The 27,264-nt window shown below is 34.8% G+C and overlaps 1 pseudogene; it reads left to right on the top strand.

Annotated features, from left to right (window-relative positions):
* The first annotated feature begins 15,374 nt into the window (after positions 1-15,374).
* LOC128196606 (WEB family protein At5g55860-like) lies at positions 15,375-20,237 on the top strand (annotated as a pseudogene).
* The last annotated feature ends 7,027 nt before the right edge of the window (positions 20,238-27,264 follow it).

Below are 27,264 nucleotides of genomic sequence, written 5' to 3'. Positions count from 1 at the left end.
AAAGGCTTAGTTTAACAACTATTGATCAATAACCGAATCTTACCTCTTGGAATGAATCTCATTAGTAGATTCTCCGTTTATTTTACCAAGTTCACTATTTTTTACTGCAATCCACATATTTAAACTACCGCCACTAGCATTTCCTTTTGATCTTTTGACTGGTAATTTTTGCTCGGTTCAAAAGTCAGGGTTTGATCGGTTCAAAAATGGTTTTAATTGGTCCAACTTGAATGAAATGGTTAAAGAAGGAAGAACCTTGGGTTTTGGAAGCGGTTCGGTGTATAAAAAGTGGAATGATGAAGTTGTGGTCTCAAGAAGAAGAAGCTCGAGAGACAGACGAATGAAGCTCCGGAAGAAGATGCAAAATTCCATACCTCTTATAATATTTAACTAGTGTAGATAAATAATTTATACCTGTCTTCAGATGAATAGGTGTAAAATAAAGGATTTTTTATATCTATTTGTTGGGAAACAGCGGTACTTGTTCCCTCCTCTGTGAACCCCAAAATGGGTACTATGCGGAAGCATAAAAATAAAAGCGTAAGAAAAGAGAAAGTTAACACTCGAAATTTTAACGTGGAAAATCCTCTCGGAAAAAACCACGGGACCTAGTCCATAAAAATATCTCCACTATGAAAGTAAGATTACAGTGTTTCTCTCACTCTCTGAGGATCTCTCAATAAATCTCACCCTCTCGGATGGTATACAAAACTCTCACTTTCACACTCAGTATCTTCTACTACACTGTGTCTACACCTCTCGATATTTCTCTCACACACAAAAAACTCTATTTCTCTCCTTCACCGTGGCTCTCTTTTCTTCACGGTGGATGATGGATTCTGCAGTGTGGCTTCTCCTTCTCAGTTCTTCTCTTGCATATGCACGTTGCTTGGCTTCCAATTTATAATTGAAAAGAAGCAAAAATACAAAAAACAAGTTGGTGTAGTGGAGCACTTCATGGGGAACTTTTGCAGAAGTGGAAGACATTCTTCCTCAATCTACGGTGCATCATAAATGTGGATGGGTCCCAATATTTGTTTTATTCCAACAAAACTCCCCCATAAAACAAAAATGGGTCTTCCATCCCTTCTTGACTTAATTTGAAGGTACCAAGATACCAGTACCTTGGCAACAGTCTTCAACCTTCTTGGTTGGTATTGACTTAGTCATCATGTCAGACCAATTCAAGTCTGTATGGATTTTCTCTATCTTCAATTTCTTCTCATCCAGCGCTTCTCGTATCCAATGATACCGCACGTCGATGTGCTTCGAGCGTGAATGGAACATGGGGTTCTTGGTCAGATGAATGGTACTTTGATTATCACAATTCACCACATAATCATCTTGATCATGTCCTAATTCACTTAGGAAATTCTTCATCCATAGCATCTCTTTAGAGGCTTCAGTCACTGCTACATACTCTGCTTCAGCAGTAGACAATGTCACAAATTTTTGTAGCTTTGACTGCCAAGAAACAGCTCCCCCTGCAAAAGTAATCAGATAACCTGATGTTGACTTCCTTGAATCGACATCTCCAGCCATGTCTGAGTCTGAATATCCGATTAGCTTTAGATCTCCATTGCCAAAACACAAGCTTCTTTTGGCAGATCCTCTTAGATACCTTAGTATCCACTTAACAGCTTCCCAATGCTCCTTTCTTGGATTCGACAGGAATCTGCTCACAACTCCTACAGCATAGCCAATATCTGGCCTTGTACAAACCATTGCATACATAAGGCTACCCACAGCAGAAGAGTAGGGTACCTTGTTCATTTCTTCCTTTTCTTCTTCATTCTTTGGACATTGAGACTTGCTGAGTTTGAAATGTCCAGCAATTGGAACACGAGCAGATTTGGCATTGTGCATGTTGAACCTTTTTAGAATCTTCTCGATGTAATCTTCTTAAGATACCCATAGCATTCTTCTAGAACGATCTCTGGAGATTTTCATTCCAAGTATCTTCTTCACTGCACCTAGGTCTTTCATGGCAAAAGACTTGCCCAATGCCTTCTTGAGAGCAGCTATTCTAATTTTGTCCTTCCCTACAATCAACATATCATCAACATACAAGAGAAGTATGATGGACTCACCATTTTCATAATGCTTCACAAACACACAATGGTCTGCGGAGGTCTTCTTGAAATTATGTTGAATCATGAAGGAATCGAATTTCTTGTACCATTGTCTTGGAGCTTGCTTCAGACCATAGAGACTTTTCTTCAGACGACACACCAAGTGTTCTTTGCCTGGTTCTTCAAAACCCTCTGGTTGTTTCATGTAAATTTCTTCTTCTAGGTCTCCATGTAAGAATGCTGTTTTGACGTCCAATTGTTCAATCTCCAGGTCTAGTGTTGCTGCCAGACCGAGAATTGCTCTAATGGATGTCATCTTCACCACTGGTGAAAATATTTCGTCAAAATCTATTCATTTCTTCTGGTTGCACCCCTTCACGACAATTCGTGCTTTGTACCTTGGGCTTGGGTTGTTCTCTTCATTCTTGAGCTTGAACACCCATTTGTTCTGCAATGCTCTTCTTTCTTTTGGTAATTCTACCAAATCATAAGTCTGATTTTCCTTTAAGGATTGCATCTCCTCTTCCATGGCTTGCAACCATTTGCCTTTGTCTTTCATCTCCATTGCTTCTACAAAGCTTTGAGGTTCACCTTCATCAGTAAAATTAACATATTCATTTGAAAAATACCTTCTTGACGGTTGCTTCTGCCTTGTTGATCGTCTCAATTGGGGTTCTTGTGGAGCATCCTCAATTGGTTGATCTTCTTCCGTCATATTAGGTTGATCTGCTTCTTCAGCCATTTCATCAAGTTGTAACTCTGGTTCGGCTTGATGAGTCTCTCCCCCTGAGTTGTTCATCACAATAGGGCTTTGATCACTTATCAGCTTAAGTGTTGGTTTCTCCACTTTCTTGATGTCTTGGATTGTCTGATCTTCAAAGAACACCACATCTCTGCTTCGAACAATCTTTCTGTTTGCAGGATCCCATAATCTGAAACCAAATTCATCTCTTGGAGAACCAAGGTATATGCACTCTTTCGCCTTAGCATCGAGCTTTGCTCTTTCATCTTTCGGAATGTGAACTGATGCCTTACATCCGAAGACTTTCAAGTTGCGATATGAGGCCTTTTTACCGGACCATACTTCTTCTGGTATCTTACTGTTTAATGGTCTTGACGGTGATAAGTTGATTAAATCAGCGGCTGTCACCACTGCCTTCCCCCATAATGACTTGGGAAGTTTTGCATGAGACAACATGCTCCTGACCTTCTCGGCAATCGTTCTGTTGAATCTTTCAGCTACACCATTCATCTGAGGTGTCTTAGGAGGTACTTTCTCATGTTTGATCCCATGAGTCTTGCAATAGTGCTCGAACAGACCTCTGTACTCTCCACCATTATCACTTCTCAAACATTTCAACTTTCTACCAGTTTCACGTTCAACTGAGGCGTGAAACTCCTTGAAGATTCGTAGAACTTCATCTTTTCTCTTCAATGGATAGACCCACAATTTTCTGGAGTGGTCATCAATGAAGGTAACAAAATATTGAGCACCACCAAGGGACTTTTCAGATGTTGAACAAACATCTGAGTGTACAAGATCCAAAATATGCTCTTTTCTTCTTCCACTTTCAGATCTACGGAAGGACACTCTACGTTGCTTACCTGCTAGGCAGTTGATAGGTGTAAATTTTACTTGTTTTTGTTCCTTAAAATGTTGTGTTTTTGAGTAAGTTTTAGTATTAATTCTCATGAAAAGTATATAATTGTTGATGTAAGTATAGTTTGTAATGTTTAAATGTGTGTTTTGATGCTTTTGTGTGTTTATTTTTGCAATAGAATAAGGATTGGATAATATCAAAGAGACCCTGTGTGCATCAGTGGCCCAGCCAGAGCGCACCAGAGGCCCAGCCAGAAGTGAACCAGTGGCCCAGCGACCAGGAACCAGTGGCCCAGCGAGCCAGTGGCCCAGCCAGAGCGCACCAGTGGCCCAGCCAGAGCGCATCAGTGGCCCAGCGACCAGGAACCAGTGGCCCAGCGAGCCAGTGGCCCAGCCAGAGCGCACCAGTGGCCCAACGAGCAGGAACCAGTGGCCCAGCTCGCCAGCTCGCCCAGCGAGCTGGAACAGCTCGCCCAGCGACCGACGCTCGCCCAGCGAGCGTACGTTCGTCGCCCAGCGAAAAATCACTTAAGGTTCTTTCTTTAAAAACGCGATCCAGAGGCAGAAACCAGTCAGTTCTGGAGGGGAGAAGCTAGGGGAGACTCTGCAGCTCGCGTCCATGCTCGTTTTGGGTGCTTCGGAGTGGAATTTCAACACTTTCTACCATCCAATCCATCCTTTATCGCTTCTATGATGTATATGTGTAGCTAGAACTCCATTTCACTGGGGTTGAGAGTACATTTCTGAAACTCTTTGTAATTTCTATATTAATGCATGATCTTGTATGAATTTTGTGTTCTATCTTTATTATTCATGCCTATGATGAGAATCTGAGCTATTTGAACGGTTAAATCATTGAGAAATGTATGAGACCGCGGACCTAGGATAGAACTGCTAAAGGATTTCGAGTCCTAGACATAGGAGGAAATTTTTAGTCATCTGTGACATTGTGATTAAGGCAAATCTGATAACTGAATTATCTAAGAGATTAGGATTTAGTTTGAATGATTCTGAACGGTCATCTAAGAGATCAGGACTGCATGCGCCTAGGATGTTGATGCTTAATTTTGAGAAATTGTGTTAGTAGAAAAATTACTTGAGTGATGAACTTGAAAATCAACCCCAGTGAACTTTAATTCATCTGTTTTTACCACTTTAATTTCATCTGTATGCAAATTTTACTTGTGTTGTAAAATTAATCGCTAAATTAGTAAACTTTAATCAATCTGTGAATCAAAACAAATCTCTTGGGAAACGATTTCCGGACTTACCGGTTTATTACTTGTACGATTCGGTACACTTGCCGAGGTCTCAACAAGTTTTTGGCGCCGTTGCCGGGGATTTGTTTTTGTTTTTGTTGATTGTTTGTTGTTTATCTGGTTTAGTTGATTTTTGCTATCTTTTGTTTAAGTTTTTATTGTGATCGTATTTGAATTCTTGTGCATATTTGTTATCATCTGTAGAAATTGTGTCTTTTTTTTTATTGTTTTCTTTTAGTTTGTGTTTTGTATGAGAAGCAGAGAACAGGTTGAAAATCTTCTTTTTGATCCGGAAATTGAAAGAACTGCTCGAAGAAACAACAGCAGAAGAAGGAGACAAAGTAGAGAATCTAGAGAAGCCTCTGCTATTTCTGAAGAAATTTTGAACTTTTCATCTAGTCAAGACAAAGAAGAAATGGAAGATAATCGTACTGGAGAAGGTTCTGGGCAAGGAAGACGTACTCTTGCAGATTATAATACTTTCTCAGGACCTCTGCACTTCAACAGTATTGCAAGACCAGTGGTGAATGCTGCTAACATGGAGATGAAGCCAACTCTTATTCATCTGGTGCAGAACAATCAATTTCATGGATTATCCCACGAGAATCCATACACTCACTTGGCTACTTTCATGGAGATTTGTAATACAGTGAGGATTCATCAGGTTCCAGATGAAGCAATTCGACTCAGCTTATTTCCATTCTCATTGGCTGGTAATGCAAAAATTTGGCTGAATTCCTTTCCAGAGAATAGTCTGACAGTATGGGATGATGTGGTTGCTAAATTTTTGAATAAGTTTTTCCCTCAGTCCAAAGTCAATAAGGGAAAGCAGGAGATCTCTTCTTTCCAACAAGATGCTGATGAAACTCTAGGTCAAGCATGAGATAGATTCAAAGGCCTACTGAGAAAAACCCCTACTCATGGATTTGATGAGCCTACAATGTTAAATTTGTTTCTTGGAGGGCTGAAATCCCAAACAAAGTTAATGTTAGATGCATCAGCTGGAGGTAGTATCAGATGGAAGACGCCTGAAGAAGCACAAGATCTGATTGAAAATATGGCATCAAATGATAATGAAGTTCAGAGTGAGAGAGCTCAATTTCAACAAAAAGGTGTTCTTCAACTTCAATCTCAAGATGCTTTATTAGCTCAGAACAAGATTATGACTCAGCAACTTGAGACATTAATGAAGAAGTTATCTCAGCTACCTAAAGAACTGCAGAATGTTTCTCAATTTCAACATCAGATGGTTCAGAGTTGTCAATTGTGCGGAGGAGATCATAATAATGGTCAATGTGTAGTGCAAAGCATGTCTCATGAAGAAGTACATTATATGGGAAATCAAGGTCTTCAGACAAACTATGATCAACGTCAAAGTTTTAATCAAGGATGGAGACCTCATCCGAGTATGGGACAAGCTGTTCCTTTCAACAGACCACCTCCACAGAACTTTCAGCAACAACCTACTCTGACAGACAGAACTTCAAAACTGGAAGAAACTCTTCAGCAGTTTATGCAGGTATCAATTTCCAACCATAAAAGTACAGAAGCCTCACTTAGGAATTTGGAGATTCAGGTGGGTCAATTAGCTAAGAAGTTGGAAGAAAAACCAGTGAAGGACTTTGGGGAAACCACTGAAGTAAATCCAAAGGAAGACTGCAATGTTATTACTACAAGATCTAGAAGAATGCTGGAAGAAAAAGAGAATGAGAAAAGAGTGAGTGAAGAAAAAGATAAGATGAGTAAACAGGGAGATGAAGAAGAAGAGAAAGAGGATAGAGAAATTGAAAAAGAGAGAGAGGGAGAGAAAAGGAAAGAACAGATGTATGAGAAACCTCTTCCTTATCCAAAGGTTTTCTCTAGAAACGAGAAGGAAAAACAGTTCAGGAGTTTCATTGATATTTTCAAGAAGCTGGAAATCAAGATGCCCTTCTCAGAAGCACTGAAACAAATACCTGCTTACTCAAAATTCATGAAAGATTTGCTCTAAAAGAAGAGAAAGTATATTGAGGAAGAAACTATAGAAGTACAGGGCCAGTGCAGTGCTATCATTCAGAAGTTGCTTCCACCAAAGTTTAAAGATCCAGGCAGTTTTACAATTCCATGCACCATTGGTAAACTGACTATTGGGAAAGCGTTAATTGATCTTGGAGCCAGCATCAATCTTATGCCTCTGTCAATGTTTAAGAAGATTGGAGAATTAGAGTTGAAGCCCACACGCATGACTCTACAATTGGCAGACAGATCAATCAAATATCCGCATGGAGTAGTAGAAGATGTGTTGGTAAAGGTAGACAAATTCTTATTTCCAGTGGATTTTGTTGTCATGGAGATGGAAGAGGATAAAGAAATTCCTTTGATTTTGGGAAGGCCATTCATGAAGACTGCTCGAGTATTGATTGATGTTGATGATGGAAAGCTTAAATTGAGAGTTGAGAATGAAGAAGTAAATTTTAATGTTTTTGAAGCAATGTCTCACCCAAATGATGAAGATACATGCTTTCAAACTGATGAGCTTGAGGAAGTCTGCATGATGGCACAGAAGACGATGCACATATCATCACCTCTTGAAAGAACTCTTGTTGATGCTTGTGAATTTTTACTTGTAGATGAAGAGAAGTTAATTGATGAATGTATACAGAGTCTAGATGCTTTGAAGGAGATTCCATCTGATGAAAAAGAGATAAAAGAAAAGAAGCTGGACTTGAAGTTGCTACTTTCACATTTGAAGTATGCTTTTCTTGACAAAGATGACAATAAACATGTGATCATCAGCAATGCTGTATCCACTCTAGAGGGAGAAAAGTTAACTGAATTCTTGAAAGTGGAGAAAGGAGCTGTAGGTTGGTCAAATTCTGATCTGAAAGGAATAAGTCCTTCTTCTTATTCCATGCATATAATATTCATGAAGGATAATTTCAAACCGTTGGCTCAACCACAGAGTGCTTCTTAGTGTCAAGCTAAAGACGTTAAACAAGCGCTTACTGGGAGGCAACCCAGCTTTTCTAACTCTATCTATTTATGTTTTCAGTTATTTTGGTTGTGTGGATTGAATCTGAATCTGTTGGTTGTGTGGATTGATTTATGTTTCTGCAATGATTTGAATGTGAATTGTGTGTTTGAAGTTTGAATTTGAATTTGGAATTTTGTCCATGATAACTGGCATGATTGTGAGATTGTTATTGCAAAATCTGAGTTTTAGAACTTGTGTTATGATTATATATGAGTTGTTCTTGAATCTGATTGATTGTGACCCAGAAGTTGAATATCTGAGTGTACTGAGACAGCTTTGAAAGCAAGTGAGAAGTTGTTATTGCTATGAATTCGATTTTTGCATAATTCTTATTGATACAGATGCATTCTGGTTTAGAAATGAGAAAGGCAGTTTTGTTTGATGAAATTAGCTACTTGGCCAGATGACTACCCATATGTGAATATTCATCCTTTGTTATCCTGTTTGAGCCTTATATATATTTGTTGTGAACCCTGAGCTTCTTACAAAAAAATCTACCTTATCCAACACTCTAGGAGAAGAGAACAAGAAACATATTTGTCAAGATGATAGGTAGAAATTAAGTTTGGGGGAAATCATAATCAGTTGAATCTTAAACTGATAAAAAAAAAAGGGGGTTATTGTATCATGTAAATATGATAAAGTATCAAAGTTAGAGAAAAATTCAAAAAAAAAAAAATGTGTTATGTGATGAATGAAGAGGTAGTTGATGAATAAAGTTTCAATGTTGTTATGTTCTTGTTCTCCTCTTCTTTAGTGTTGTTTTGTTTCCCTGTAAAACCATGTTTCTTCTAGCCAAGCCAAGTTATAACCTGAGAAAGTCCTTTTGATTTAAATCAGAATGTTTGATGTGTATATGAGATGACTTGCAAAAGTTGATGAAGTAGTTGATAACACTTTGAGCGTGAATTTGAGTGTAAACACTTGCAGGTTGAGGTAAACACTGATTGAGCACATTTGTACTATTCTTTTTCTGGTTGTCTTATCATTTCGGATTCAAGAACTTGTTAATATAGAAGTTATAACATTTGATCTGAATATTTGGAGGTGTAGGTACAATCCTTACTTTTGTGACAGAGATTATGTGATGGAATACTAACTGCTTTATTGGGTTCGTTTTTCTTTTGTTTTTGTGTATTTTCATGAGGACACGAAAATATATAAGTTTGGGGGAGTTTGATAGGTGTAAATTTTACTTGTTTTTGTTCCTTAAAATGTTGTGTTTTTGAGTAAGTTTTAGTATTAATTCTCATGAAAAGTATATAATTGTTGATGTAAGTATAGTTTGTAATGTTTAAATGTGTGTTTTGATGCTTTTGTGTGTTTATTTTTGCAATAGAATAAGGATTGGATAATATCAAAGAGACCCTATGTGCATCAGTGGCCCAGCCAGAGCGTACCAGAGGCCCAGCCAGAAGTGAACCAGTGGCCCAGCGACCAGGAACCAGTGGCCCAGCGAGCCAGTGGCCCAGCCAGAGCGCACCAGTGGCCCAGCCAGAGCGCATCAGTGGCCCAGCGACCAGGAACCAGTGGCCCAGCGAGCCAGTGGCCTTCACATAATTCAAGTGGTTGTCCTTTTATACTTTGGAGATGATCTTTTGCGAGGATCTCTAATCCTTTTTCGCTCATGTGGCCTAGTCTTTTATGCCACAACTCCTTACTTTCTTCTTGAGCAACATTCGTCTCTCCTTTGTATATTTTTCCTTGCATGCAGTACAAGGAGCCTTCCTTCTTGCCACGAGCAACAATCATGCTTCCTCGGCTAAGTTTCCATTTTCCATCTCCAAACTGGTTGTTCATTCCAGCATCATCTAGTTTGCCAACTGAGATAAGGTTTAGACGTATCTCTGGTACATGTCTTACCTCCTTCAGCACAAGTTTGTTTCCATTTTGTGTCGTCAAAGTCACTTCTCCTATGCCCACAATTTTTCTTGTGACATGATTACCCATATTCACTGTTCCAAAGTCTCCTTTTTGATAGGATGAGAAGAATCCCTCGTGAGGAGTAACATGGAAAGATGCTCCGGTATCTACTATCCAAGTGCAATCATCAAAAGCAATATTTAGATAGTTTACCTCAGTGATAAGGAACACATTCTCATCATTTGATACCACCGCTGTTGTAGTCTTTTCCTCCAACTTCTTTTTGGGATCTACCACATCAGGGTGTACAGTTCCATTCTTCTGATCTCTCTTCAGGAATCTACATTCTGGCTTCTTGTGACCATCTTTTCCACAATAAAAGCATGTCAGACCTTTGGAACGAGACTTGAATCTTCCTCGTGACTTTTCACGTTTTCCTTTGCTTCTATTTTCACTCCTTCCTCTATTCTCAACAACATTGGCTTCTGAGTGACTACTCGATCCCCTTTCTTTCCTTCTGGATTCTTCATTCAGTAATCTGTCTGTGATGTTGTCCAGACTGAGCTTTCCATCTGGTGCTGAGTTACTGAGAGTGACCACCAACGTGTCCCAACTCTCCGGTAGAGAACTAAGGAGTAGAAGAGCTTGTAACTCGTCATCTATCTTCATATCTGCCTTCATTAATTGATTCACAATACCTTTGAAGGTGTTGAGATGCTCGATCATATTCTGGTCGTCAAAGTACTCCAACTTTACGAGTCGTCTGACTAGGTGAGCTTTGTTCCTGGGAGTCTTCTTTTGAATCATTGATTCAAGCTTTGTCCATAACTCATACGCATTGGTATAAGTCGATACATGCTCAAAGAGACTTCTGTCGATATATTTCCGAATCATAGCCACTGCTTTACGATTCAGAATCTCCCAGTCTTTTTCGGTCTTCCCTTCCGGAATTTCCAGATTTGTGATCGGCTCATACAAATCCTTGCAGTATAGATGATTTTCCATCATCGGCTTCCAGTAGGAATAATTATCCGCAATTAGCTTGAACATGTCTCCTTCCATCTTGAGTTTCACAGGACCGTGACTTTTTCGAACCAGTAGCTCTGATACCACTGTTGGGAAACAGCGGTACTTGTTCCCTCCTCTGTGAACCCCAAAATGGGCACTATGCGGAAGCGTAAAAATGAAAGCGTAAGAAAAGAGAAAATTAACACTGGAAATTTTAACGTGGAAAATCCTCTCAGAAAAAACCACGGGACCTAGTCTAGAAAAATATCTCCACTATGAAAGTAAGATTACAGTGTTTCTCTCACTCTCTGAGGATCTCTCAATAAATCTCACCCTCTCGGATGGTATACAAAACTCTCACTTTCACACTCAGTATCTTCTACTACACTGTGTCTACACCTCTCGATATTTCTCTCACACACAAAAAACTCTATTTCTCTCCTTCACCGTGGCTCTCTTTTCTTCACGGTGGATGATGGATTCTGCAGTGTGGCTTCTCCTTCTCAGTTCTTCTCTTGCATATGCATGTTGCTTGGCTTCCAATTTATAATTGAAAAGAAGCAAAAATACAAAAAACAAGTTGGTGTAGTGGAGCACTTCATGGGGAACTTTTGCAGAAGTGGAAGACATTCTTCCTCAATCTACGGTGCATCATAAATGTGGATGGGTCCCAATATTTGTTTTATTCCAACACTATTCTCGGTATAATCGGTATAAAGTTATTTATATTATTTACAATTTTGTCACTACATCACTTTTTATACTTGATTTCATTATAACCGGTGTAGAAAAGTTTTTCTTATTTATGAAATTACCACTGTATCATTTTCTATTGCTGATGAATTTTGAACAGGTATAAAAAATTGGTGTAAAAAGTATATTTTCCACTAGTGTCAGTTCACCTAGGGAGTCAACGTCTAGTTTGCTGTTAAATCAGACATCAAACCCGCAGTTACGAGCACTTCATCATCTTCCTTCTCGCCTTTTCTCTCCACGGCATTGCTTTTCCAGGTATGTTTTTGTCTCTTTTGAACCGTTTAGATGTACTTTTATTCTGATTATATTAGTCTTTGGTTGATTATCTTTCATTTGAACCGATTCAAATGAGTTTTTGTTGTGTGTTGTGTAGTTTTTCTCGTGTTTTTTGGTAGCATAGTATCGCATTCTCCTTTTGCTAGTTTCCTAATAAGAAAAACTTGCGTCTTTTGGATGTCTTATAGCATTTTGACCCAAAACTGAACTTCGGTCCTTGCCTAGTTCTATTGTCACCATTTGTTTTCATTGGCGGTTTTAATGGAACTAGGCAAGGACCCAGATTCGGTTTTCGGTTGAATTGCCATAAGAGATCTAAAAGACGCAACCTTTTCTATGACGAAACTAGCAAAGGAAGAAGGTGATACTACGCTGCCCAAAGACACGAGCTGTAATAGACATCGGTTAATGCAATGTCCAACGTCTATAGAACCCTTTAGATGTCAGATCATGCAGTAACCGGCGTCTATAAAGATGTCGGACCTGTTGAGTCAAACATTTGATTAACATCACCCACAAAGACATCAATTTTGGAGCTGACGTTAAAAAGCCAGAATAAAAATGTTCTTTCTGCATTAGTGACACAAAGCTTTCTTTGACCACTTCATACGAGTAACATGAAACTCTCCTTTCTCAACCATAAAATTATACAAAAAAAAAAAAATACAACAAAAAGACTCAGTATAACAAACAAATATTCTTAGCAAACATGTATTTATTCACAAAATTAAATCAATTCTCTCTCTTGGGACGTTAAAAGGAAAAGAATAAAATAAAAGTATATGTTAAAGAAAGAATTATCCTAAAATAATATCATAATTGATTCTTTAATATTGATAATTAATTATCCTTCAACATAACAAAATCTTAAAAACATAAGTCCCAGAGTATCAATTATCTTCTCCTTTATTTGATTATACTGGAGCAGAAACAGGCCATTGGTAACAACTTCTTTAAAATAGTGGATTTGATCCTTATTTGATCGATTTCTTATAAGATCAAACAAATAATTAAGTTTAAATCCCTTTTAATCTGTTATTTCAAATCTTAATCCATTAAACTTATTACAGTAACTAAATTTGTTTATAACATATACCAATTAAAACAAATTAATACAAATTTCATTAAGATATTAATCTATTTACAACTTAATTAAAATAAACAAAATTAACGAGCAATTTAAAATTCTTTACTTGATTCACTTGTGTTTTCTTTACTCATTTTCTTTAGTTTCCTCTTTATACTTCCAAATTTATCATGAACATTTTTCAAAGTGTAGTTATGACTTTCTTCTCTTTCATTTTGGTAAGCTTATATACTGTTCAACTTCTTCAACAATGTAAATTCAAAAGAAGAAAGACGTTTTTCTTCAACTAATCGAAAACAAAATTCTCACCTTGAACAGTATTAATGGTCTATATGAGGAAATAAAATGTAAATTTCTCAGAAAATATTTTTTTTTAAAAAATGTATTATTTTTGGAAAACATGTCAAGTAATATGTAAGAATAATTTATCAACATTTATTCTAAATTTTTTTTAATACAAGCACAAAATAATATTTAATAATTTTATCAATTCAAAAATAATTTTAATATATCACATATCAAATCCCAAACAAACATTTTCTTTTATATTTGTTTGTGCTCTAACTTCTCTCTAATCTAAGCAACTTCTTTATATTTATTTCTTTTCCTTATTACAAGCAACTTCACCTTTTAATTTTTTCCCTTTTATTTCTCTTTTTTTTTTCTTAAATCCACTTCCTCAACACATCCTTAAATATTTTCTTCATGCTAGAACATATATCATATAAAATTATCACGACCAATAAAAAGGTATATATTTTCTCCTCTTTCTTAACCAAACCTATGCAAAAAATATGTTATATCCTTAGTAAAACAAACATCGTTATCAAATAATTTTTTTTTCACGTGCATTGAAAAGATCACGTAAGCCACACAACACGACAATTATATATTTCAATAGTGGTCCCAATAATTATGATTAGTCGATTGTCATATGTTTTCTTTATGTTTTTTAAAATGTTATGAAGAACTCGTGTCTTAAAAAAAGATTTTTTTATTATCATGAAATATCTTCCCGTGAAACCCAAATATAAATCATATGAGAGTTTTGAAAGATATTATATAGGAAGATATGCACCAACCTAGCTAAGTAAAAAAAGAAAAGCATAATCTTAGTTACCGTAGTTAAAAAATTGTATTATTAATTAAAGGTGAAATTTGATAAAATAAATAAATAAAAATTGGTTTAGGCGTATTTTAAATTATGGTAAATATTTTTTTATTAATAAAGAAAATTAAGACTTAATTACGTTTTAGTTAGGTATACTATGATCTTTCAATTCTAGTTTTTAGGAAAAAATTTGATAGCTTTAATTGAGGATGCATTTTTCTATCACTGAGAGAAACTCCGTTGAGTAACCTAAGTAACGAGGGTTCACTTTTATATCTCTTTCATTATTTTAATATTTTATTAAAGTTTGATTGGATAATATATTATTGATTTAATTACTATTTTGATTCTTATATTTTGAATTTTGATTTCTTTTGGTTATAATATTTGTTTTGGATTTAATTAAATTTTATCATATATTAAATTGATTTTATTTTATTATTTATATTAGATTTGAATAAATGAAGTTTATAAAGAAGTTAAGTTAACTATTTGTAATGAAACTCAATCAATATATTAAATTTTGTATAACTTATTTTGTTGTTTGGGATTTTTTTAGATTTTTTTTTCTCTTTTTTCTTCCTTCTTTCCAAATCCTTTTTCGTATATCTCAAACTCATTACTCACAACATTTTACCGATAGTCAGAGTCTCAACATCGTCGTTATATTAAAACAAAAATAGGTTTAATACATTATATAGTCTCTACTTTTAGGGATTTAATTCAAAGTAATCCTGCCATTTAAAAAATTCAATCTCGTCCTTTACGTTCATGCCGTTAAAAACATAACGGTATACAAATGTCACTGTGACATCTCATAAGCATGTGGCACACGTTAATAGGTAGACTTAAATGATTTTTTAATTTTAAAAAAAAAGTCCTTGTCACGTCATCATCACCATCTCCAGACAAACCCTAATTTCTCTCCAAGAAACCCTATCTGCCGCACCATCCAGCACTGTCACCACCATCCTCGCCGGCAGCCGTCCTCTCCAATGCATCACACGCCACCACCAAAGCTTTGCGACGAGAACGCGAGAAACCTTAGGTCTCCACGGTTTGCTTGCAGGTCTGATTGTGGTTGCAGGTGGAGGCAAGCAACGACGCGATTAGTGGTGGAGAAGAGTGGTGATTCGCGATCTGCAACATCTAGCGATTTGGCTGGTGGTTAGTGGTGGACAATTTTGTGGTGGAGATTGGACGGTAGTGCTGCTGGCGCGACGACGATTTGGTTGGTGCGAGGGTGAAAATGGTGAAGATTGGTGGTCGCGACATAACAAGGGATCGCGTTGGGTGGTGGCGCGAGAACGAAGGTGAGATGCGAAGGTGATGGAGGTGCAACAGAAGGGAGAAGACGCTTTGGTGATGGGGCGTGATGTGTTGGAGAGGACGGCTGCCGGCAAAGATTGCGGTGATAGTGTTGGATGGTGCGGCGGCTAGTGTTTCTTGGAGAGAAATCAGGGTTTGTCTGTAGATGGTAATGATGAAGTGGCATTTGCACCGTTATGTTTTTAACGGCATGAGTGGAAAAGACCGGATTGAATATTTTTTAACGAATTTTGGGGTATTACTGAATTTTTTTAAAAGGTAGGTTACTTTGAACCAAACCCCTAAAAATAGGGACCAAATGATGTATTAAACCAAAAAAACATTATTTAGTGGAAGTTATTTTGCGAAAATTATATGATTTAGGATGATTGTGATGGTCTAAATGATAATAATAATAATAGGAGTTTTAATTCTTTTCTGAAAAGGTCTATAATCTACTCAAATTATACTACATTTTCCCTTTCCTTCTCACATTTTTTACATCTCTTCCCTCCTAAAATTTTACACAGAAACTTGTTTTCCTAAATTCCAAAACCATTTATACCTAAGTGCAAGTTTCCACAATTTTCAACCCTTCATCGTTCCTCCCAAATTTTCCACTCCGTTCATCCCTCTCAAATTTCCAGGATTTCTTCACTTCATTAGTCTTATTCCATTTCTCTTTCTAATTCCTCTTCTTCCATTTCCCCTTCCAATTCCCCTTCTTCTATTTCCCCTTCTTCTATTTTCCTTTCTAATTCTCAATCGTAGAGCCACCACAGTGATGATGGAGCTGTAGACAACAGTTGTGTGGACCAGTGAAGTCAATACTAGATGGCAGAGCTCCCACTCATAACGTCACAATCCACCATAAATAGAGAAGAATAATTCACGAGTGATTTGTACTTGAGATACCATTTTCTAAAACTTTATTTATGTTAAGACAAAATCGTCTAGAGATTAGACTGTCTAACAACTCAAGTTTGAAGTTTAACAAACAACATTAAAAGAAATATCATTTTGAAAGAAATATTGTTTTAAAAGAAAAGCGTCTAAAAGAAATATTTTTTTAAAAGAAAAGTGTCAAAGAGAAATATATTGTGGAACATCTTTTATAGACAAAAACAAGCTTACAATAAAGTTTTGTAGATTATATTGTCTGTTAGACAAAGTTTTATAAACAGCGTCTAACAATAGAAAACATATATAAAATTGAATCATCTAATAGCGCTTTCAAACACATATCATCTAAATGAACATTGTTTTGTAAACAATATCTTGAGAAAGGAAGTGTCTATCTCAATGCTCATAAACACATTGAAGCTTAAAACATGTTTTATTGAAATAGTGTTAATCATGCAAGCATCTTACGAAATATATCATCTATGGAAAAGTCCGTTAAATGCTATAAATCACAAACAACTTTTGAATATAAGCATACAATGTTTTACACTATCTTATAATTATACGTTGAATGCTTTGTTAAACGATGCATATATTAATTAGTTGACCAATGATAGAATATTTTGAACATGCAATACAACTTAACGTTGATCAACATTCAAAACATTTAATGACATTAAATGTATGTATGATAAAGTGTTTCGATGTTTGTATAACTTATTCTTGATATTTGTGCATATCATAAAAGACGTTGAGAAATATGAAAAACATTTTGGGAATGTTTTCCTTGAAGATTTCTACTCTATCACATCGTATAAACTACATTTTGATAAAAACTATGTCAAAGTATTGTACCTCTACAAAGTAAACTTGAGTTTGACCTCTCACCTAAAAAGGCTACCAACTCTACATGAAGTCAACACTCTTTGTCTAATGGACATATCTCAATAAAAGTTATAAATAAACAGATGCATGAAGAGAAGACAAGAAGGATACCATAGAGAAATTTTGAAAGCTCATAGAACCTTGTTGTTACTTTGTCTCTATACCATTTAAAGCTAAATTTCTAAGAGAAAGAACTTTACAAGTTCTCAAATTTCATTGTATTGATATTATCCTCTCTTTGAGAGTTACCAATATATACTTTCACTTATAACACTAATTGTGTTGAATATTCTGAAGAGAATTAAAACACTTGGTATTTAGCTCACTTAAGTTAAACAGTCTAGACAATTGTCTAAGGTTGATAGTAGAAGTGGTTAGAATTCTTGTCTAACAGAAGTGGTTAAACTCGGACTAGTCGTGTTGATTAGATGAACCAGGAGTGGTACGAATACTCGTTGTAAACCAAAAGAGATAAAACTTGTGTAATCTTAAATATTAGTGGAACCCCTTAAGAAGTCTTAAGGGAGAATTGAAAATACCTCAAGTTGAGTGAACCGGTATAAAATCTATGTGTTATTGCTTTGCACCTTGAAACATTTTCATTACACAAGTGTTTGAACAAATATTTTGACCGTCAATCTCTTGAAAAATTATATATCAAACTCTATTTGCAAAAAGTTTTAAAACAATATTTAACTCCCTTATAGTGTTTCACTGTGATTTCAATTTACCCTCCACCGTTGCTTCTTTTTTTATTTTCTTTTGCTTTCCTCATTCGGTGTTAAAATTTTGAAGCCCTATTCTGAAACTCGTATGTTGGTGTCTTTGAAAGCCCTTCATATGATGGTGTCTAACATTGCAGTACAACATGTATTAAAGGCTCTATAGGTATTTTTTCTTCACTTATGAATATTTTCTACTTTATATTTCACTACAAAAAAGAAGGGCATTACCGAAGGCCAGAAGCCCTCGGAAACAGCTCAAAACCGTTGGTAAAAGGTAATTACCGAAGGCTTATCGACGGCCAAAGAGCCCTCGGTAAATCTCTTGTCGCTAACATTTACCGAGGTCTTTTGCCCTTCGGTAATTACCGAGGGCCAAAAGCCTTCGGTAATTCGGTAATTTCCGAAGGGCAAAAAAAAAACAGGGCGCTGGGACTCTCTGTAAAGTCGCGCCCGACGCCCCCTTTGTCGCGCCCGGCGCCCCCTTTGTCGCACCTGGGCGTGAGACTCTCTATATCACTTCTTCCTCACTTCTCATTACAACCATCTCCTAAATATAGCTAACTTATGAGCATATTCTATGCTTCTATCACCTAAGTAGAAAACGCAATGAGAAAATAAATGCTTCTCCATACACAGATGTCACAGACCTCTAAGCTTGGTTTGGACAAGAAGTAACATGTGTAGTGTTTGGAGAATATAACGAACAAAAAATTTAAGGCAAAAGTGTATAGAGAAGCATGCAAGAGAGAGTGAAAGCAACCTCTACATTTTTGGCCATAACAAAGTCAGATTTCGAATGCTACCATTTCTATGTTGTTTGACAGTTTGAGCAAGTCTAAAATGATGTTTAAAAGTTGCTAGCAGAGTTCAATTAGTGGTATAATGGTCTAAGTGCATAATAGTATACTAAACCCTCAATTTTCAGTCAAAATTGGGAAGTGGCAAGGTGTTTTTGAATAACAGTTTGGATTTGAGCCAATTCAAACTATGAACAAGTTTCAAAACATTAATCCAAGTTGCAGCATTGATTAGTTTTGACCTACAGTCACTGCTGTGACATTTCGTGTCTTAAACCACCAAATTGTGAGTCATTTTTGTGGCAAAAATTAACTAGACAACACTTTGAGACTAATTGTTTGTGGTTAAAGACTTTGATTGCAGGCCAAAAGCCTAGGAATCAACTTTAAAATCATAAAAGTAGCTTACATAAGAAAATAGCTATTTAGGAAACTAAGGCTAATATGGGTGTTGTCATTCTACACTAAGAGATAACCATTTTTTGTGCAATACTTTTACATTGATTGGAAGAAACTATTTAGAAACTTGATATGTGCAGATTCTCATTCAATTCTCCCAAGAAATTAAATTCTCAAATCTGAATCATGCTTCTTTTGGTCTTATAATTAGTTTTTCATTGTGCTAAATTTCTTTGTAAGTTCACTTATGCTCTCTTCATACTTAGTTGTACCTTTTCTAGCTTAGTTCAGTTAGTTCAAAGTTCTTTGAGTCTTTTTTATTGTTAACCAGTCATTTCAATTCCTAAAACTCAGAATTGGTGATGAGGTTCTGTTAATTTTTTGCATAATTGAATGTTGCAAAAGTGACATTTTGAATTAGTGTCCATTAACAGCTCAAACAAGTTTGTTTTGATATATAAATCTTGTTGAAATGGTTAAGTTCAAAGTATAGCAACATTTGTAGAAGAATCAAAAGCTAGAGGTGCATAAGAGGAAATGATTTGAAAATTGAACTAGTTGTTCACTGAAACTGAAAATGCAAGGGAAGAAACACAAGACTAGAAGAATGAGGCTGCATAATTGAAGATGGAAGTTGCAGTCACTGAACTTGTTTTAGAAGATGCCCAAATAAAGCTCAAAGCAGCATTGAAAGAAGTAGAGGTAGCAAAAACAGTTGCGGCAAGTGCTGTTCAACATATCAGGGGAGGATTTTAAGTCCTTAGTTCATAAGGTTGAGGAGTCTGATAAATTAGCAGATATGAAATTGGATGCTGCCAAAGCAGAGGTGGAAGCTACAAAGGTGAGTGAAAATTAAGTTCTAAAAAGGTTAGAGGAAACCCAAGAGGAAATTGAGGATATGAAAAATGAAACACAGGAAGTCTTCAAAAGGGCTGAGATGGCTGAAGCAGCAAACAGACCAGTGGAGAATGAGCTGACAAAGCAGCGTCAAAGAGGGCAAAAGAAATTAACAAAAAAAAGTAGCAGAAGTTGCTTCTAAATTATTGGCTGAAACACAGATGGCAGCAGAATTATCTCATCAGCATTATAGGATTCAAAACCAGAATTCACTACCAAAGGTGGAGATGAAAAAGTTAGAGAAAGGGAAGGTTTCAAATGAAGAGAAACATTTTTAATGTTGAGTTGATAGTGCAGCCACTGGTTTATGACAACCAGTAAAGAAACAATTATAAGACTTCATTCAGTTTTATCGTACTTCCCAAAACAGCCCCATTTCATTTAATGAAACCCCTGTTAATCCTGATTTATCATGAACCCAACCCCTCCCTTACCTAATACACATGTTCATTAGTTAACACAGTGAAGGACATAGTCAGAATAATTTAGTAACTACGTTATCATGTTCATTTACAGCCTAACCAGATTCAATTTAACTTACTTCACTCCATAGAATCATTCTTATTTAACTCTAGACACATGCCCATTCATTAATAAATGAACATCAGACTTGCTTAACCACGCAAAACACAAAACACATTCCACACATATAGGCATGAACTGGGCAAACAATTTATTGAGGACGCGTTCTAAAACAAAGACCTTACCTCGCACTCCAGAATGATTGAAGGAAAACTGCAAGCTCTCAACGCAACAACCAACCTTGGCTTCACCGCAATGACTTACACACGCCAACAACCACGAATCAGCACCCTGCCGCCACAATAGCCTGAAGCGCACACCACGAACCACCACCCCAACCGCAACACCGACAACGTTTCGAAGAACCCTAACCAAACAAACAACCCCAACCACCCACTAAGGTTATGCTGTCAACGATATCGGCACACAATGCCAACGACCGCCAGTACGGATAAACGCCAAGGGAGAGGGAGATAAACGCGAAGGGAGAGGGCGAGAATGGAAGCAAAGGACGAGAGGGAAATTTCTAATTGGGGCACCAATAGGGATTCGAGTGTCACGAAATTGGAGACAAACTCCTCCAATACGCCCAAATGCTTAAGTCAGGCCACTTATCGACGGCCAAACACCCTCGCTAAATTAAATCAACACACACCTTCGATAATGCTTTCCAAGGCCTTCGGTAATTCAGTTTTACAGACGGCCGAAAATCCTTCGATAATGTTCTGCCAGTAATAAGCGCGATTCTTGTAGTGTTTGAATGTTTATGTAATCTACATCATTCCTTTTATGTGCCATCTATATTTGTTTGGCTGTGAAGATTTCGCTCAATAGGTTCGCTAGTGACACAATTTAAGGAAGAAAAGTTGAAAGGATTTAAGATTAAGTTGTCTTAAGGGTTGAAAAAAGCTGAGTTTCAATTGTTATATTAAATTACAAAGAAACATTCTGGTGTATGTTATTTGGTGGTTTTTGATAATTTAACTTTGGTAATATGTATGTGTGCAACTAAAGTTTTTGCTTTATGTTGAGTTTTCCAGGTTCTATGTTATGTAAAGAAAATGTCATTGATAGACACATTCATAATTATTTAATGTTAAAAGGTTTGTGTTGAATAAAGTTGTGTGTATATTCATCTCTCTAGGAAAAGGATTGTATATTTAAAAATAAGAGAAGGAATAATGAATTAAGCATCTCTCAAAAATGGGGAATTTAATATTCTTTGTTATTTTCCTCAGTAACATAGTTGCATATTATTATTTTTTGACTGAAATGTTTGCATATGTTTACCTGTCCTTTGTATATGCTTTTTTATTTTCTTGTATTTTCATTGAATTTTTAGTTTCATGATAAGCAATTGTTTGTAGGGTATGTGTCCTTTATGGTAATCTTTTAAGGTCAATTAATTTGAGAATTGTTGATATGACATGTAAATTATTTTTTTGTTTAAACCTTGTAATGTGCGTACTGTTTTTGGCTGTTGATTGAAACTTATAGATACGAAAATTAACTATTACTGGTTTATTGAAAGTAGCACGGAAAGATAATGATCTACATTATGTCATTTGGGTGAATATTAACTTAGACTACACAAATGTCATTTTAGTGTTACTAGTATATTTGAAACTTGAAAATAGTTGTTACTGGTATATTTGAAACTTAGGCTATACAGTTGTCATTTTAATGTTATGGTCTTTTCTCTTCTTAAGGCTAGATTTGAATGAAGATTTGGTGGGTGTAGTGTTTGTGACTTATAGTATTCGATAGGTTTAATAGTTTCGGAGGTCCCTATATTTGTGGGTTCGTTTCAATTGGGTTCTCAAATTTTGAAAGTGATCAATTTGGTCTCTAATTTAACAAAATTGAGTCAATAATACTCTTTCCGTTAAATGCAATGGACGTCATTAACTTTTTAAACATGCGGTATGTTGAAGCATCCTTCAAATAAAACTGTGCCACCTGCAAATAAAAGGATGCTTCAACATGCCACATATTTAAAAAGTTAACGCCGTCCATTATATTTAACGAAAAGGGTATTATTGACTCAATTTTGTTAAATTAGGGACCAAATTGATCACTTTCAAAATTGGAGGACCCAATTGAAACGAACCCACAAATATAAGGACCTCCGAACCTATTAAACCTATTCGATAAATCACCGACAAAAACCACCTTTTTCCACAAAGTTGTTCTAGTATTCGGCGAGTATTAAACTTTGGAATCTCACAGTTCTCAAGCTTAGAATATTTGAATTCATTTGGAAAAATGTATTTTATTTTTTAATTCAATCTTTGTTTATATATTCAATAAATATTGTTGGCTTTATTATGTGTTAGTGTATCATTTTGTTTAGGAATATTTTTTAACAAATAAATCTTGCATTGTTAAGTCTCGAAATACAATTGAATACTTAATTGGTTTAACAAAATCCTTAGATTTTGATTTTGAGAATGAGGCTTATTGGGATACAATTCGATGACCATGTCCCAAATGTGAGTTTATGAAATGCCAAACTTGAGGCATAGTTGAGGATCACTTGTTTTTAAAACAATTTCCTATAAATTATGTTATTTGGAATCTTCATGGTGAGAAGAACAGAGAATATATTTCTGTAAATGAAGATGATATACAAGAAGAAACAATGAGAAATGAAGTATTTGAGCATTATAGTAAGAAGGTACTAAGATAGGCCGATCACAACCATTGGATGTAAACAATATTGTTAATGAAAGGTCAAGGGAGAATCATAATGAATTTAATAATTTTCTCAATGATGGAAATCAAATATTATATATGGACGGGAGCAAGTATACAAAATTAGAGTTTGTAATAAAATTATATCATATCAAGGTTTTGTGTGGATTACATGACGAGATAATTACTATGATCCTAGATTTGTTAAGAGATGCATTTATTGAAGCAAAGTTGCCTCTTTCTTTTTATGAGGCTAAGAAAATCATCAACAAACTTTGTCTTAACTATACCAAAATACATGCATGTCTGAATGATTATATGTTATATTTAAGAGATGATGAAAAATATTTACAAACATGAAAACATTGTGGTACATCTAGATGGAACCCAAAGAAGAAAAAAGAAGCAACCTGCAAAATTTTTTCGTTACTTTCCATTGAAACCAAGATTCCAAAGATTATTTAGGTGTTGTAAGACTGCAAAGCATATGAGATGGCATTCTTTAGATAACAAGGATGGGTTTATAAGACATACAAGGGATGATGGGGAATGGAAGACATATAGCTTAATGTTTTTAATTTGCTTCTCATCCTCGAAATGTTCGCTTAGGCTTTAGTAGTGATGGTTTTAATTATTTTGGCACTATAAGTTCTACTTATAGTATTTGGTCAGTTTTTTTAATTCCATACAATCTTTCACCTTGAATATGTATGAAGCACACTTCATTGATCATATCCATGATCATTACATGAAAGGAGATGCTTGAAAATAATATTGATGTGTACTTAAAAATAAGGGAAGTTAAAATCTTTATAATTATCAAATTGAATAGAGTATTAACCAAAAGTTTTTTTTTTGGAAAAAAACAGATGTAATTTCTACAATAAAATAGTTCAAAATAAAGAAAGTTTAAAACCTCTAATAATAAAAGAGGTTAAAAACCTCTAGTAATAAAAGAGGTTAAAAATCTTCAGAATATAAATCTGATAGGGATCGCACTAAACGTTTGTAGATAATTTGTGGCGACCTTAATTGTGGAGGGTTAAAAAATACCCGCAATTTGATTTGTGGAAGGTAAAAACCCCACAAATAAAGAAAAAAACTCTGCAAAATATCAAGTTTTTGTAATGCTACTTCCACATTGAAAAACAAGTTGAAAGTTTGTAGTTCAGAACATATAGAACAGTGAAGGGATGGTATCGCTAAAGACGGGTTGGTGTTGGTTGAAACAAAATTGAAAGGAAATGTGAGTGTCTATTAGGTTAGTTACTTTTGGTGTCACGAAGGAGTGACAAGCAATAACCAAGTAGTAATTTTTTAAATTCTACTTAAGGTAGGAAAATCTCAACTCCCCAACCCCAAATCTATTTTCAAAAAAAATGTGGATTTTCAAAAAAGCCCATTATAGCCTGGTGTTTGGGTTATGATCAGGGTCATTGCAACTACTATTCCAAAAGCAGGTTTTTTCTTTGTGCACCTTCACCTATTTTTCTCTACACCTTCATATTTTTTCTAAATCCAAAACTATCCTCTGTATTTCAAAAAACTCTTCAATCCATTTTTTGTGCTTCAACGGATTTCGAACTCCGTTGAAAGATTTTTTTCTTCAACGGATTTCGAAAATGCATTGAAGGATTTCCAAGCCTTCAACGATTTTCGAAACCTGTTGAAGAATTTTTCCTTCAACAGATTTTGAAGTCTGTTGTAGGTTTTTTTCTTCGGTAGATTACGAAATCTTTGAAACGTTTGAAAAATCCTTCAACAAGTTTTGAAATTCGTTGAAGAATTTTTCTTCATCGAATTTTAAAATTCGTTGAAAAATTTTTCTTCATCGAATTTTAAAATTCGTTGAATGATTTTCTTTCAACAGATTTCGAAATGCATTGAAGGATTACCAAGCTTTCAACGATTTTCGAAATTCATTGAAGAATATTTTCTTCAATAGATTTCAAAATCTATTGTAGGTTTTTATTCTTCAATAGATTTTGCAATCGTTGAAGCCTTTGAAAAATCTTTCAACAGGTTTCGATATTTGTTGAATAATTTTTCTTTAACGAATTTTGAAATTTGTTGAATGATTTTTTTTTTCAACAGATATCAAAATTTGTTGAAGAAATTTTCAAAAATCGCAACGAATTTTGAAATTTGTTGAAAAAAATTTATTAACAAATTTTAAAATTTGTTGAAAAAACCTACAACATTGAAGGAAAAATATGGATGGAAGTCCAAGAAAAATTCTACTGAAGATCATTTTTAAGATGATTTTTAAAATGTGGAGATATAGAAAAAAATGGATGGAAGTGCAAGAAAAAAAATACTAAAGCAATATTCAAACCTCGTTGTTGTCCATTGTTTTCCACAACTACTTGTGCACTGTGTATAACTATTATAACTATTATGTATTTGACATAAACATATAAGTACTAAGTAATCTTTATGCACTTCCAGTTAACTATTATATGATTTTGTCTTATGAACTTTAAACCTAATACCCTCGTTATCATAAGTGCAAAAAGAGTGTATAATGTCACGCATTTAACGTTCAACCATTGAATAAACAACGTTAAAAATGATCGGTGGTTTTTTTTGTAAATAAATGTAATTATTAGACGTCGTTTAGATTTGTAATTCGACATCAATTTGTTATATTGGATAAATTTTGTGAAAATGTTTGGCCCGAAGGTGAAAATGTATTTACGTAGGATGTCGAATTCGCTATAATTAGACGTTAAAAGGATATAAAACATCGAATGTCTCAACGTTAGAAGTTAAAAGGTTAGTGAATTCAATAAAATTTTGAGCGGAAGATTGAAAATTCATTCACTTTATCTTAGCGCGCAATACTTTCTTCTCTGCTCAAACTTTTCTGGAACAAAGTTTGACGACCATCACATGTAATTTTTCTTTCATTTGTTACAAATGCATGTTAATTAACTACTTTAGGTATGATTTTTGTTTTTTTTGACCGATTATTTTCGTGTTCTTGTCCTTCTTAGGCGCATTTTGCTTTATCTCTCACTGGTGGCAATACTTTATTTCGACGAACCCACTTTTGAAGGTTAATTTTCGTTTTTCGTTTTGAAGAACTTATTTGTTGAACTTGTTTGTTCTTTGTTTTTTGAACTTGTTTGTTGTTTTTGTTTGGTTGAACCTGTTTGTTGTAGTTGTTTGATTGAACTTGTTTGTTGTTTGTTATTATTATTTGTTGTTGAAACTACACTACACGTTCATAGTTCATGCTTTAACGTCTCCCGATATGACGTTGATCTCGAATTCGACGTAAAAGGTCAAAAATATTTGACGTTGTATGCTATTTTTATAGTAGTGTATGTTTCTTCAACTTGTTTTTCAATATAAAAGTGGTGACAACATGGAAATTAAAAGTGGTGACAATGTGGATGATCTTGAGAAGGTGCAAGGATTGGAGAGTTTGAAGGATTTGAACAAAAAAAACAAAGAAAAAAGCTAAAAAAATCTACAAAACAAAAAATATATAAAAAAGTTAATATATTAACACATGTCCATAGATAGCCAACTCAACAATTTTTAAATGTGGTTAACAAACATAATAAATTGAATCAATTTAATATATATTAAATTTAATTGAACAAAAAATAAATTTTAAAATCCAAATGAATTAATATCCAAAATATAAAATTCAAAATAACAATTAAAATTAGATTATTTATTTTAAAATATAATGTCTGTCTTCTTGTTTTTATAAAACTATTTTAATAAATGAATATATATATATATATATATATATATATATATTTATTTATCAGATTTTAGGTGGTATGAGACCTTTTAAATATATTAAAATAATATCAAAATGGAATATTTAGATTAGTTTTTCTATTAATCGAATTTAAATTTCACTGCAAAGGTATGACTTTTAGAATTTAAGTGATAAAATAAGTTTTAATATTTAGATTGAGTAAAATCTACATTTTCTAATACGAAAACAAATAAGTCTAAATTTAAAAGGACAAAAGTAAAACACAATTTTAAAAATAAAAATAAAACTTTTAAAGTAAAATAACAGACAAAACTTATTCTTTTATTTATCATAAAATACTAAAACAAATA

The sequence above is a fragment of the Vigna angularis genome, chromosome 5, assembly GCF_016808095.1.
Source record: "Vigna angularis cultivar LongXiaoDou No.4 chromosome 5, ASM1680809v1, whole genome shotgun sequence".
NCBI lineage: Eukaryota > Viridiplantae > Streptophyta > Magnoliopsida > Fabales > Fabaceae > Vigna > Vigna angularis.
Note: the sequence above shows the minus strand (reverse complement) of the source record. Positions and strands in the feature narration are given on the sequence as shown.